At 41.2% G+C, this 10048-nt stretch overlaps 1 protein-coding gene across 5 annotated transcripts in view; it reads left to right on the top strand.

The window, feature by feature from the left end:
* The first annotated feature begins 9405 nt into the window (after positions 1–9405).
* The window catches only part of Arpp21 (cAMP regulated phosphoprotein 21), a 169237-nt gene continuing 168594 nt past the window's right edge, over positions 9406–10048 (top strand). For 3 of the 5 annotated variants that reach the window (XM_031345527.1, XM_031345524.1, XM_031345517.1), the window contains exon 1: positions 9406–9738. The gene's annotated coding sequence lies outside the window, so the exon portion shown is untranslated. Of the gene's footprint in view, positions 9739–9910; positions 9932–10048 lie in introns of those variants that run through there. The other 2 variants (XM_031345507.1, XM_031345510.1) reach the window with 2 other exon arrangements.

The raw sequence follows: 10048 nt of genomic DNA, 5'->3' as shown, positions 1-10048 counted from the left end.
CTTTATGGGTGGTTACTCCATCCAGTAGATCAACTATGTTCCAGTGAAGAGTCCCACACCCCAGAGTGTATGACTAGCACAAATTGGTGTTGATGAGTTATTAAATTTTTCAAAATGAATGCGATATATTAATATAACCAAAACTTTAAAATAAATATTTACTTAGTTTTTCTATGGCATGCTCACTTCATACTGATGAATCTTTTCTAGTCAAGTTAATAGAAACGGCAAATTCACAGAGAAATTAGAAAGAGCATCCTTGGAGGCTTAGTAATTATGAGAAAAGAAATATAGATTGAAAAGAAAATTAGACTGAGGAAATCATCCAAGTCCTCCCGCATAGCAGGAAAGAGTCCCACGCAGGTTCAGAAAGAAGATCGGAGAAGTCAGAGTTTCCAAGGCCACTAGAAGATGACTGTTTGTGAGTCACTGGCTGCCTCCGTCTGAGGTGGACACACCTATGTGTCTCCAAGTCTTGTCAGTGATGCGAATCACTGGGGGTAGGATTGAAGGCGTCACTTCAGCTTCCTGAGCACTGACTGAGCAAGGGGACCAGTCAGCTTCCTGATCCTGCCCCATGCCTTTCCTGTTTGCTGTCATGGTTCCCTTGCCACAATGGGCTACATTCCTCTGCAATTATAAGCCCAAATAAAACCCACTTCCTGTCCATTACTTTTGTTGGGGGTGTTTTGTCACACCAATGGAAAAGAAACTGAGGCAGACAACATGAGGAGAGATATTTAAAAGTATGCAAAATGTCAGGTCAGTTGTTTACTATGTTTACAAGGAAAGAAACCAAACAGATATATTCTATTAAGGTGACTATGCAAATGAAAACTAATTATTCTGAGATAGATAAAGATAAAAACAGTATGCAAATATCAAAGAAACAGAAATGTATGAAAATATTAAATGAAACTGATTCCTTAAATTATTTTGAAGAGCCTATCAAGCACAGGTTTTTCTAAAAAGCTTTATTTTTATTCTTTCGAATTGTGTATAAGTATGTATGTTTGCCCGTGGATTTGTGGACATGATTGCAGGTGCCCGCAGAAGCTGAGGGTACAGATGGTTGTGAGCTGTCTCACCCATGACGGTGACCAACGTTAAGACCTCTGAAAAAGCAATAGATGCTCCTAACTACTGAGCCATCTCTCCAGCCTCTTAAGCTCAGATTTTTAAGATAAAGGTGATCCACTATTTTTGCATTACATTTACATGGAAAATAGAGAAAAATGGGAGGTTAGTAGATAAGACGTTTTACCAGGTCCTTGAGCAGTCCATGAAGAGCACTAATAGACCGTAGTAATTGGGGAACGTGGACTAGAACATTGGAAGATGGACAAAAGAGAGATCCTAAAGTGAAACATCTAAAATGTGTATAAATGAAATTATAGTAAAGTCTAATAGATGGTTAAGATCACAGGTTGGAAAGAAAAAGAAAAAGATCAAAGTGAGACATGAGAAAGCCATAAAGAAGCCCATACAGGAGAGAAGACAGTTTTGAGCAGCGAAAGCCTACAGTTTATACCTAATATAAGCCTCGGGAAAGAAATCAAAGAAGCAATAGTCAAGGGGAAATGCTTTAGAACTAAATCAGGAAGAGAGGAACAGAGTGGAGGACAGCCCTGGTGGTATAAATGGAGACAGATTTATCAAATTAATCCCTGGGTTGTATTTGTAAGAGACCAACAGTTGTCTACCTTAAATGAAACACAACTGCAATTCAGAACATACACCATAACATATTGTTATACAGAAGATGCGAAATGAGTGTTGTATATATCAACATGGGCAGGTCAAAAAAAAAAAAAAACTTTTCTGTCTATGTTAATGATGGGCAAAGTCAACTTTCAAAACACCACTCGTAGCTAGAATGCATCGATGGGAGGGGAAGCCCTTGATCCTGTGAAGGCTTGATGCCCCAGCCTCAGCTTAGGGGAATGATAGGGCGGTGAGATGGGAGTGTGTGTGTATGTGTGTGTGTGTGTGTGTGAGAGAGAGAGAGAGAGAGAGAGAGAGAGAGAGAGAGAGAGAGAGAGAGAGAAAGAGAGAGAGAGCATCCTCATAGAAGCAGGGGGAGGGGAATGGGATGGAGGTTTGCGGAGAGAAAACCAGGAAAGGGGATAACTGAAAAGTAAATAAATAAAATATCCAATAAAAATGGAAAAAAATTAGCAGAAAAACACATAATTTAACATTTTGTCTCAAAGCGTACTCATAATAAAAGAAACCAAAACAGATTAGCAAGCTTCTAGAAATAATCGAACAAGTTAGCTAGCGATGTTCGCTCAGCAGCTGGGAGAGCTATGCAATAGCACAGAGGGGACAGCAGAGGCTTTTGGAAAAAGTGCAAATGGTTTCTTGCTACATGGCTGAACTAACAGGCTTACACAGAGCCTCTACTAAGGGACATATATTGTATCCAAAGCATACAAACTATTAGAAGACATCCTGTCTCAGAGGCTAGAGAGCTCCACTGACTAAAACCACTGACTGAGATAAAGCATAACTAAGTCTCTGCGATAAGAGGTGAGACATCCTTTAAAAAACAGGTCATTGTAAGTTAAATGTAAATGACAAAAATATTTCCTAAATTCTCATGGGATGATAATGATTTATAATGCAAGTTATAGTATAGAACATCCATAATAAAAATAAAGCTTATACTATAAATATAATTATATTATGTATAGTAATGTAATATTATAATATATAATATAAAATGATATATATTTATAATATATAATATAATAGTAACATAATAATAAAATTTCTATGGTAACAGCTTTGGTTTATAGCAAATGCATGCTAAAATGAGTCCAGATATATATTCTTAAGTGTATCTAAAAGGGAAAAACATTCAGATTTGATAGGCTAAGTTTATTTCTTAAGTGGTCAAAATAATAATTGAACAATCCCTAAAATGTTCAAATGAAAGATAAATATGCAGGAGTTAATGAAATAGTAAAAGTGTTTTATTTAACATCTGAGCTATTTGGAGAATTACTATCAAAAAACTCTGATAACATTAGTAAAAATAGGTTAGAGGTTAAACAATTGAATCTAAGAATGAAAGACATACTAGACAAAAGTAACAATGAGGAGTAGTACTGGACCCTGAAAATCCTCACTGCAGATGAAAGAGGGTGTTAGCTCAGATTTTACATTTAGAGAGACAATAGCAAATGCCACCAGCTCTCCACAGACACTCTCTAACTTCAACTCAGTTCTAATGTAAAAACCTTTATGATAATTTATGAAGATTTCTAGGCTAGCTCTAGAATTTAAACAAAGGTGAGAGTAATGTAATTATATTGCTAGAGTAATTAATGTTAACATACACTAGGAATGAGCTCCTTCTGGATGTGTGATTGGATGAAAATGTAGACTCGTCCCTGCATTTAAGAAATGAAAATAAAAGTAATAATAAAAAGTAGACATAATGGGGTTCAGAGATAAAAGTGACTTCTTTGAGTCTCACAGTCATTTGATGACAGGTTCTGTAGCAATTCTGGCCTTGGGAATCCTAGGCCTGGCTCTTTTTACGTCACTGTCTCATGGTGTAGGATCAGTAGTTTATAAATCATAACAATCTACGTGGCCTTTATAACAAGCACCAGTTCTCAATGGCTTAAGTCGCAATATTAGTTCTTGATTAACTTATGTGTCTCATTGGGTCATCATTAAAGCTGGTTCTGTAGGGACATTCAGAGACTCATCAAGTTTGTGAAATTTTCATAATCCCTCGCCTATGTTCTCTGTACATCCAACCTCATGTATGTCACTATGGGGGAAAAAGAAGAGCCTAGGGCACCACAGAGAAGGGTCATGTGTCAAAATGTGATACAAAGCATTCCCATGGTAATTGAATGGTCCATTCGTCACGACCTCATCAGACTGCAAGAGGGTAGAATAAACGCATGCAGGAAAGTCAGGAAGGTGGAGCCGGGTGAGCCTGAGTTAGAGTTTTATAAAGCACAGAGAAGGCAGCTACAGACTATTGCCTGCCACTCTATAGTCCCACGGAACCTTCCTTTCTGCCATTGTGTCCCCAGAAGCTGAGGAGTTCCCATAACAGAATCAAATCAGTGCTTTTGATTCTGTGTGGCTACAGTCATAAATGAGCAAAGGAAAAGGACCACTTTAGATGCCTTTGGGTGTGATCTAGGCATCTGCTTTACTCTTGGGGGAGAAGAGAGCAGATCTCCTGACAATCAAATCCTAACTTCTTGACCTGAAGATGTTCAGTTTTATTTAAAATTGTTTACCAAATAGAAGTAAAATGGCCATTAGCAAGCACAGAGAATTTCTTTTGTCTACTACATAAAAATGATTTTGTCTTAATTTACAACAGTTTGGGCCAGTGGGGTGGCTCAGTAGGTCAAGGTGCTTGCTGCCACGCCTGGGGACCTGAGTTAAATCACAGGGCCCAATGTGGTAGAAGAAGAGAACTGATTCCCACATGTTGTCCTCTTCACACACACACACATACACACACACAGAGAGAGAGGAATACAAACATATCTGTACACACACAAACACACCAGATTTTTAAAATATCTTTAAATCCCATTAATATAAGTGTATTTAATATTTTGTGTTATACTAAAATTCTGTAAAAACCAACACAACAATAAATGAACAACCAGCTACTCTCTAATAAGTCCTGATAATAAAAGAAAATGGTATTCAGAAATTAGTATAATAACTTTGATCTAAGATTGTATCAAATATAAAATATAGATACTTTTTGGATGAAGAGCTCAAGTTTTCAGATTTCCCTTGGGTCTGGTGATGGCCCTCTGTTGGTAGAGCTCTAGAGTCTGCTCTGGGTCTAATGAGGAGTAGTGTATACGCCGGACATGGTGGCAAAAACCTATAATCCAAGCACATGGGATCTGGAAGCAGGAGGACCAGCCCAGGGCTATCCTCGGCTACAAGATGAGTTTGAAGTGAGCCTGGGCTACAGGAGACCTCAGGTGGAAAATTCATTTACTTTAAAGAGAATAAAATCTCCCATGTTGGAACTCATGTATTCTTTTACTTGTAGCATAGGTACATTCAAAGATTTAAAGAACTACTGTGTTGTCATTAACATACCAGTAAAGTCAAAGACACGGAAAGAACTCTAATGATTCATTCGAAAGAACAGAGGAGAGCAGGGAACAGGGGAGTGGATTATAAAATAACACGTATTCTATAATCCGTGATTGCAAAACAGATCCATGGATTTACAGATACATACGCATAGAGATTGGCTAGGCAAAAAAGCCATGGCAGTTTGGGTGGTGGTATTCTGGGAAGGGTTTATTCTGTTCCCTTTGAGTTTGAAATCCTCTTCTTTTCCCCAAAATGCCTCTTTACATTGCATAAATGTAAATTTCATTTTGAAAAGAAAAAAAAAAGATGTTCTTTGAAGAATGGCTTTAGAGAACAAATTGTACATTTATGCAGATAACTCTGTAGTGTTGTCCTTCTGGAGAGGTTGGATCTGAGATGACAATTATCTTTTTAGTAAGACTTAAGTATTTTTTGAAGTTTCAAGTATACAGACAGATAAACACACATTCACACACATACACACACACACACACACACACACACACACACACACACATCTCACTTTTAGGTTTGGAGAATAGTTTTCAAATTCAGATGTCCTGCACCAACATTAGAAATGGGCTGTAGCTACTTCCCCCCTATAACACCTAATTGATAGACTTTACTCATGGTTAGGAAGCCAAATGTCTGATAGTGACACTCATCTGCTTCTGTGTGAGGAAGGAACCAGTGTCCATTCTGGGGAACCTGTGACCTCGGGAAAGGCTATAAAGGAGATGGACTACAGACCTAGCTTGGCACAGCTTTAGGCTCTGTCCTGTGTCCTTCCTGGGGCTCCCCGGATAAATATCAACCTCTCTTTTCTTACATGGTCTCCTAATGCTTGTGCTTTTTCTCTACTTTCATTTTTTAGTCCAAGTGTTTTGTGTGTTCCTTTTCTTTTAAAGCAATAGCACCTTTGTCTGGGGAAATGACTCATTGGGTGAAAGCGCTTACTGGGCAGGCTTCAGGATCACAGTTAGGATCCCCTGAACTCACAGTGAAGCCTGATGAGCTTGGAGCCCTAAAGGCCCTGGCCAAGCTGGCCAGTTAGACTAGATAGATCGGTGAGCTCTAGTTCCAGCGAGATACCCCACTTTAATAAATAAAAGTGGAAATGGGCAGAGGAAGACCTCAATATTAATCTCTAGCCACCATACATATGTACATACACGTGAATGTAAACTGCAAGTACATGTGTGTCCATACCACATGTGAAAATGCATACTCCACAAGCAAAACAGAAAGCGATAATGCCTTTAGTGGGTTCTATGTGGAACTATACTTCTATCTGAAGTGGTCCTGGAATAGTACATGATAAGGGTATTCCACCCCTGCTCTGCAGTCAGAAAGTCTTCCTGCCTCTGTCCCCCTGCCTGATCCCATGAGAACCTGGGGCTTCTCAGGATGCAAATGGGCAAACACGGTGCTCTGCTTCCCAGCATAGGGGAAAAAGGCAAGATGCTTTTGAGTGTCAATGTATCTGGCCAAGGAATGCTGAAAAGAAACACAGTAACTTATTCAGCAGCCTTCCTGGTCTATTGTTGCTCACATCTCTCTCTGACAGGTTTTCCAAACCTCCCTGGAGCAGATGCTTCCTGTGCCTCTCCATGGCCCCTCCTCTGATTCCGAGGAAGCCCCACGAAAGAAAGCTGCAAACACATTTATTTTTAAGAAACGTCTTGAGCTGCTTTGGCAACAGAGCATCATTTCATGGGAGTTCAAGCCAGGGGTCATTTGTGGTCTGCCTGCTCACGGGAATCATTTTCTTACATTGCACACAGCCTATGCAAAGGAGACAGTACGGAACCAAGGGATCTGTGCCATCTGAACATTTGGTTTCTAGTCTCCGAAGTCCTCTTTGTTTTTGATCGTGACATTTCTTCACGCTCAGATGCATGCATGATGTAACATTCTTTGTTGATGTTCTGAAATGTGTTTTTGGAGTTATTTTGGCTGAGTACAAAGTAAGAATGAGGCTCTCTCCACTTTTCTGGTTGAAATGTTAATCTTACCATCGAACCGCCCTCACCCCGCCCCATCTTTCTCCTAGCCTTTCTTTCTTACATATATTTCTAAAGCTTGAAACCCAAACCCAGGACTGATATTTAATAGACCCTAGCCAGTTTTGCTGGATTCGTGGCTGACTGAGAAGTCTCTCTAGGGAATATGTAGGCCTTTATGGTGGAGGGGGTGCCAGCCCTTTAAGTGGAGTTCCTCACAACCTAATTGTTGAGAAATGTCCAAGTTCAACAGCACGGAAATCCTACTTCTCGCTTCAGCTGAAAAGGTGCTCATAAAGGTAGCTGGGTTATTCTAGCAATTCGCCTTATTTTGAAAATCCAATTTGAGAACTTCATTAAAGGGCACTAATTTAGTGTCTTCAGGGAATATGTGTTTAAGGGAGCTTGTCGACAGTCTCAGATGTTTGCCAGTGTATAGGTGAGCTCAACTCCCTAAGCTGGGGTTACCTGGTTACAGGCTCATCCCCTCATTTCAAACACAATGCCAGCAAACACTCAAGGGCCCTTGAACCAGGAGTGGCAGCACCTCATGCTTTCCCACTCCTCCATGTCATCTTTAAAGTGAGGACATCACAGTCACTGTGACTTTATCACTCAGAGGTCCAACATGGAAGATCTCATTCTACAGAGGCCAAGGGCCTTAACTATTAAGAACAACTTCAAATCATTTAAAGAAGTGTGCACACTTTCCAAACGCCTACAATAATAACACTGCTCACTACCTGCCTAATAGCCTCATGAGGATATTTCAGTTCCACACCAGGACACAAATTTTTTAAATTGGATAGCTGAATACCAATTAGCAACATGGCCTCAAATAAACTTGAGCCTTCTTAAGCCACTGATTTGTTGGAAAAAAAAATAGGAGAAAAGGCAGAAAATAAAATTGATTTTTAATGTTTAAAAAGTGTACTTCTTATTTTCAAACAGAGCTTAAAATGTCACAAGAGATATTGCTGTAAATATCATCATCCAGTTTGTCCATTATTGTTAAGATTTAGAAACTTTTCCTCAGTCTAAGTGCTAGAGTTTTTGTTTTTTGTTTTTAAACTAAAATTTCTCACAGCATTCCCCCTCTCCTTTTCAAAAGCTGTCATTTCCAATCTGGTTTACAAAGTTGGATTCTGTGTGGGGATCATGGGTGTATGTGTCTGCGAAGATTCCTACACTGACCACATACACAACTTAGTACAATTTCCCAAGAAGAAATTTAGCGCTCAGTTCTTAGGGCATGATTAGAAACATTTTAATTTTTTTCTGTTACATCCCAAATGGCTGGAAAACACTTCCTGTATGTTTTGAGAGGCTTTGGTAGGAAGGATGGAGCTAAAGCCGAAGTGCAGGTCCTGAAAGCTTCAGGATCCTTTTGCCTGAAACTTTATACTGTGAATTTGTCCCGCCCTGCAGAGTGGAAACCCAGAGGGAGACGCTAACAGCTAGAGAAAAATGATCTGTTCATCAAGGACCAACCCAACCTTCTATTCCCCGGAGTGTACATATGCATGCGCGAACACACACACACACACACACACACACACACACACACACACACACACTTTAAGATCTATAATCTATTAGTAGCTAGCAGCATGACCATACAGATTCTATGCAAATCACTCTTCTAGAACACCTCGGTGATTTATAAGCCTGTTTTTTGTTTTTCATTTTTTTTAACGACTACCATTATAGGTAGGTGCACCTAAATAGAAGTCAAAAAAGAAAGAAAGAAAGGAAGGAAGGAAGAAAGAAAGAAAAAGAAAAAAGAAGAGATTTTCATGACACAGTTTATGGTAGTTCTATATTTGTTGTTTGTTCATGGGGTTACTAATCACCAACTGCTAAGTTTTTTTCTTCACTGTATTGTGCATTGCAGCAGATCCACACTTAACTCACTGTCCGCATCTCAGAAGCTCGGGTATTGGATATTGTTAAAATGAGCTTTGGCAGTTGCACACAGAAGTGCACGACTATAATTTTGCTACCCATTAATAACAAGCCAGCCAAGAAGGCCAGAATCCAATGCCTTGCCCTCAGCTGGGGGCAGGAAGCTAGGACGGACTCTCTTGGCTGGTGACCCTATGCTGTCTGTCTGAAAGTAGGATGTATAGTCGCTTGCGGGTGGGCGGTATTCCGGAAATTTATTCACTCTTCACTGTACTTTTTCCTCCTCTTGGTAGTGTGCCCTTAGATAATGAAAAGAAAATGAATTACACATAATAAAAATAGTACGTATCTCCTAAACAAATGGGTAAACCAGAGCTTTTATTTCTTCAGGTGTCAACTCTGCTCCCTGCCCCAGCCCTACCCCTCTGGGCTCTGCAGCGCTCGGTTTCTCTCAGTCAGCGCATAAGCGCCCAGCGGGGCAGGCGCCAGTGATCTGGGCGGTCTTGTATCCAGAGGACCAGCCTCGCTGAGCAGCTGGACTTGTGGTCTCAGCTCCAAAGCCTGGGCATTTGAGAGCTCAAAGCTGAGAATCATTTCTTGGGTGGGGTGAGGTATTGCTGCCCTGGGCTGGTTTCTGCACTTAGCCCCGGAGAGTAAGCGCGGGGTACCAGAACGCCAGAAGGCTCTGGCCAAACATCCCTAGGACTCGAGGTGGTACCCCAGCGAGGTAGGCAAGGGCTGGGCTCCGGGGCGCGCCTGATGGCTGGGAGGGAGAGGCTGGGTGGCGGGGCCGGGGCAGCGCGCCAGTTTCCTCTCTGATTAATGATGCTCGCGCTGCCGCGCGCGTGGCTCATGCGCTTTGTCTCCAGCCCAGGGGTGGCGAGAACAGTGGGGATGGCAGCGCCCGGCGCACAGAGCAGGTGCCGGCTGCCCTCAAGCCTCAGCTTTGGGTGGTGGCGCAGCGGCATCACCAGACGTCCCATCAGGGCCATGTCCCTCCGCGGAGGGGGTCGGGAGCAGGGGTCTTGGGCAGGAGC

Source organism: Mastomys coucha, unplaced genomic scaffold (genome assembly GCF_008632895.1).
Source record: "Mastomys coucha isolate ucsf_1 unplaced genomic scaffold, UCSF_Mcou_1 pScaffold23, whole genome shotgun sequence".
In the NCBI taxonomy this organism is placed as follows: Eukaryota; Metazoa; Chordata; class Mammalia; order Rodentia; family Muridae; genus Mastomys; species Mastomys coucha.
This window is presented reverse-complemented; position numbering and strand designations above follow the sequence as displayed.